The sequence below is a fragment of the Egretta garzetta genome, unplaced genomic scaffold (assembly GCF_000687185.1).
Source record: "Egretta garzetta isolate BGI_Z169 unplaced genomic scaffold, ASM68718v1 scaffold526, whole genome shotgun sequence".
Taxonomy (NCBI): Eukaryota; Metazoa; Chordata; class Aves; order Pelecaniformes; family Ardeidae; genus Egretta; species Egretta garzetta.
The window spans coordinates 193,066-198,111 of record NW_009259967.1 but is presented as its reverse complement, the minus strand read 5'-3'; the positions used below and the strand labels follow the sequence as shown (position 1 = coordinate 198,111).

At 47.7% G+C, this 5,046-nt stretch overlaps 1 protein-coding gene across 1 annotated transcript in view; it reads right to left on the bottom strand.

The window, feature by feature from the left end:
- Window positions 1-5,046, bottom strand: part of CHAC1 (ChaC glutathione specific gamma-glutamylcyclotransferase 1) — a 27,349-nt gene that overhangs the window by 2,237 nt on the left and 20,066 nt on the right. The window lies entirely within an intron of this gene.

Here is a 5,046-nt window from a genome sequence, read left to right as displayed (position 1 = left end):
GCCCGGCGAAAGCTGCGGGGCAAAGACGGCGTCGCCCGCGGAATTCCCGCCTGGTGACCCCGGGGGATCACCCGTTGCCGGCCCCCTGCGGTCCTGAGGCGGATGGAGCGGGCAGCGCGGTGCCCAGGAGGGAGACGCCGGGGCGCAGTGAGCGGGCAAGCCCTCCTCGGGAGCCTGCCCCGCGCTCCCGGGTTTGGCTTCGTCCCAGAACGTGAGCAGCTGGGTTGGAAAACCAAGCAGTTCATATTAAACTGGGTGAAGCGACCGCTCCTGACGTCAAGAGGGCTGAGGCGTAAGGCATGGAGGTGAAACAGAGCGATAAAATCCATGCAAATGCAAGCAAATAGGTGCTGAATCCGGCCAGTTGAGTGCATTTTCCCTTGCACGAAATCAAGGCTGGAGGGTGGGCTTGTAACACGTAACATTTGTTGTGTAGGTGGGTCCAAGAGCTGCCCGTGTCCGAGATGGAGCCCCAGCTGTAAGTCGGCTTTAAGCAGGTTGTGACGGCTAAAGAGCCCGGCTCAGATTGCAGAGTTCTTCATCCTGGTCGCAGGAGACAGAAGAGGGGGAAAGAACGACAAGCAGAACCGTTGAGATGTTTGTATAGGAGTGTTTCTCATTATTGTTCTTGTCCTCTGCATCTAATCACTCCGAACAGTCTATTTACAGTCTTGCCTTGTTTCCTGTTGGGTCCCATCCAACCAGCACCCACCTTCCCATTCCACTTGACAGGGCGTTGCAGCTACAACACACACAGGCTGTGGTGGGTGCCCCCTGTACCTTGGCACATTCACCACGGGTGACACCGACAGCCTGCATGGCTCTCGCATCTGTCCTGCCGTGCCGTGCCGTGCCGTGCCTCCCCCTTCTCCCCTGCTCTGCATGGCTGACCCTCTGACTTGTCACCTTGGATGACCCTTCACAACAAGGTCAGCCTTAACGGAGCCCAAAGCTCTTTAGTTTCCCTCTCCACTTGCACTTTTCCCAGTCACCTTCTCCATCTTACTCAGGCTCAAAGGTATGGGGTCGGCGCTGCGTCCTTCCAGCCCTTCACACCGCGCACCCATGCTGTTACAGGCTTGCAGCCTCTCAATCCTTCCTCACCGGTCCCTTTTTGTAGGCAGAATGTGAATCCATCCCCTGTTTGTACCGCTGCCATGCCGCACTCGGAGGCCTTAGGCACAGACAAGGAAGTGCTCAAGAAACTGTTCTTCTTACCGGTGTTCTTCCTAGCAGCTGTCTGTATCAAAGCTCTGCTTGGCAAAACATAAAATCTCCTGTCTTATATTTTCAGTCTTACAGATCCTAGCTCCTAAGATACAAGACTCCTGCCTTAGCTGCACTGTTTGTCAATGCTAAAATAAAGTGGCCTTTCAATCAAACAAAACCAGTTTCATCTAGCAATTAAACTGGTTGTCTGCGTCCCATTGCAGCAAGTGTATATTTTTCATATTTAGTTCTTTATTTTTTTCCTGCTAAAATCAAGGACATTTGAGCAGAGCCCCAATATGTAGTTAATAAAAGCATTAAAACATTTGGCTGTTAGCTGCGTCATCCTTATCAAGAAAAAGTGCAACCAGTGATGGACAAATCAGTGTCTAGAAGATAAGCTGAAAAAGCTCTCGCTAGGTTCTGGTCTTAACAATACCGGTAAAAAAAAAGAAATCTAGCCTCTTTCTTCAGCTTTCCCCAGGATGTGAATTTTATCCCCCTGAGAAATGTGCTGGATTACGCAGGTCTCGCAAATGAAGCGCGAGCTATCTTATCTGCTAGTACAAGCTAAGGAAAATTGGATCAAGAAATTAAAAAAAAAACCCATCCATGCTACTGGGAAGTGACTACACACTTGCTGACGGGGGAGAAAAATTGCTCCTTTCCATTGCAGGGCTGTCTTGAGTGCATGGCTGCCTTTGCCAAAAGGCTCTGCTACGTAGCTAGGCCAGATTTGCAATGGAGTGCCAACGCCTAAAGCAAAAGTCTTAGGGGACCAGTTTCAGATCCTGCAGCAGTTAAACCCTACAGATCTCTGCTCCCTTCAGTGTTGTTAAGACCCGGATCAATTAGGTACGAGGTTAGATACTCCTTTTGAAGTCAAGTCCCTGATTTTCTTGCATAAAGACATTGGGACATTGCTCCATCATTAGGCGCGCAGCCTGGGGGAAGACTTTATTGAAGTTGTGGCATATACAGCAAGAGGCTAAGAATTTCTTTGGGTTTCAAGCTTTCATTAATCCATTTCTTGTTACTGACTCTACCTTCGTTGCACTTTGATTAAATAAACCAAAGGCTGTAAGGATCACCAGGGGTTGAAGGGCTGAGCAAAAACGCTCAGAGATGCGGCTATGCAAGTAAAGCAGGGGGATCTAAGGAGAGGATTTAGTGTCTGTTAGTGTTGGAGCCATAAGGCATGGAGTACAGCCTGCCAAAACCAAGCCACAGGAATGCTCAAACAGGTGTGAGGGAAGACGTGGAGCAGCAGTGGAGTTAACTGTGAAGGAACATGATGTAGATTCAGGAGTACGGCAGAAGGAGAGGGAAAAAAACATAGGACCTCAGTGGTTTAAAAGTGACTACAGGGAAAAGGAATGCAAGATAATGGTCATACTCTGTTAATTATAACTAAAAAAAAATGCGTAACAGCAGTAAAAATTTATATTTTGGCCTGGAAACCTTTAGGAAGGAGAAAAAGGCAATCGTAGCTTTATTTGTTACATCCTGAATCTGGTTTTTCCAGGTTTTGGGAGAAGGAGGAGCTGGTTTCTCTTTAGCCGTATCTGCTCTGCTTCCCCAGAGCGAGCGTTCCCTGTCAGTGCCCGGTGACGAGCAGTGCCAGAGCTGCCTGTTTTTCAAGACAGTGGTGAATCACGCCAGAGCCAGAGGAGCCAACAACAGGGCTGGCATGACACATAGCAGTGGGTTGAAACTGTCATTAGCTTCACCTGGTGTTTCAGGCTCTTGCTTGTTTCCGTAAGCTGAGGGCACACGCTGGGTTTTACCAAAAGGTGTTCTATTCAGAAAATACCGACTGGGGACAGGAGGATTGCCAGGTCATTTCCAGGCACCACCACATCTTCCTCCAACAGCTTGGCACTGCTTTCCTCTCTCTGTAGTGAGCAGACAGCAGAATCTGAAAAAGAAATCTGCCCCTTTTCCCCAAGGCTTCAGTAAAGGTTACAGCTACTGCAGTTGGAGGTGAGGTTCAAACACTGCAGACATTTTAAAGCGATGTAAATCAGTACTATTCCCCTGATAATTCACAATGCTATATCCATGGGCATCACCAAGGATCTTACTCACTTCTATTTGCTGAATCCAATTCTTATGGCATTTACAGATCTCCTCCAGATGTGAACACTTGCCATATAAATATGCAGTCATCCTTATTTCAAACCTGGAAATACAGAAGTGGCATTGTCAAAGCTTCCATATTAAAGCTTGGGGATCAGGAACGATGTATGGAACGGTAGGCAGGAGTGTATTTGGATTTGTTTGCTACATCCAAAGGGAATACACTTTCCTTGTTAAATGCTTTAACTTATGGGGTTAAATACAGTCCCGAGCAAAGAGAAGAAAAAAATGACATACCAGTACTTTAAGGACAACAACCCTAAACTCTAGTGGATACAGTACTGTCAGCACACCAGACTGAAAAACAAAATTCTGCGTATCTAGGACAAGAAGGAAACTGTGCATACAAAGCACCATTCAGGTGGAAATCAAACAAGGCAGGGAAACCGGTCTCCACGTTTTGGTCGCCTGCATGTCAGCATTAATAATAGGATTAATAGTTTAGGGGATTCTTCTGCAGGACAGAACTTCAGCTCCTGCTGCCCCACTCCGTGTTCAGTCTGTTCACCCCTACAGCTGCTACAGCTCTGACTGTTGTCAGCTGCTTTGGTAGTTTTTGCAGTGTGCCCAATTCATATCCCCAAAACTACTGAATGCCCACAGATGGGAATGACAAACTTGACTGAGCCATGACAGACTTGATTTTTATTTTAATGTGAGGGGGAAAAAAAAAATAATCCATAGATCCAAAGAACATTTTAACAGGCCATCAATCCCCAGTGGCCTGGTAGCTGACTGAGAAGTCCCCTGAGGAAACCCCAGCATTGTCATTTTGGCTTTTAAGTCTTGTACACCAAAGTGATCTGCTGCACTATGCTTTTTGCCGACTCCCCCTCCCGTTCTCACTTCAAGCCGGGTGGGCAGTTTTGACCCTGTTGGCAGGAGCCGGCCTCAGTTGCTCCGGTCACCCTGCCCCCTGTCACATTCCATGTCGGTGACTGACACTGAGGTCCCCCCAGCACTGGTCCATAAAAAATTTTTCCATAAAGAATAAGAACTCCGGTTTTAGTCTGGATTTTATCTTGGCTAAAGGCAGACATAGTGAGCAGAGACTGAGGAGACAGTGTGGAGGGTTGTAGCCCGAGCTTACAGAATTTTGTCTTTTCTTCCTTTAGGGTAGGAACAAAACTCAAACATTTTCTACTAGCACAGCTTGAAGGATGAGCAAATTGGATACTGAACCTGAAAGCTGAGAACAGACCTGCTGGAAACCCCTTTTGCTTGAGCTTACAGCATCCCAAGCCTAGGAGCTCATCGGGGTGCCAGGCTGTGAGCCATCAACTAGATTGGGTCATCATTCGGTGCAGTGAAACTCCCTGCTCTTTGCCCCTCATGGCCTTACTCTGCTGCCCAGGCAGACGCTACACTGACACCTATAAGGGCATTTTGAGGTACCACGTGGATGTCCCATTGGCAGCTTTCAGGTGGGACACAGACAGAGGAGGCATGGGTTCACATGGCTTGGGCTGGGAACCTCAGCCTCGGCTGTAAATGTCAGCACCGTATCTCAGCTGATTTAGTGTTGTCATTCAGTTTTGCTTCAGGAGGTGATTTAGTTTCACTTCCAGTATAAAGAGAAGAAAAATGGGTTTATAGCTAAAATATTAACAAAGCGGATTTGAGGAAAACCTGAAGGAACTGGTTGATACAAGCAGGTAGACTGAAGAGTCCAAAGACAGAAATGTGGAAGACCCTCAG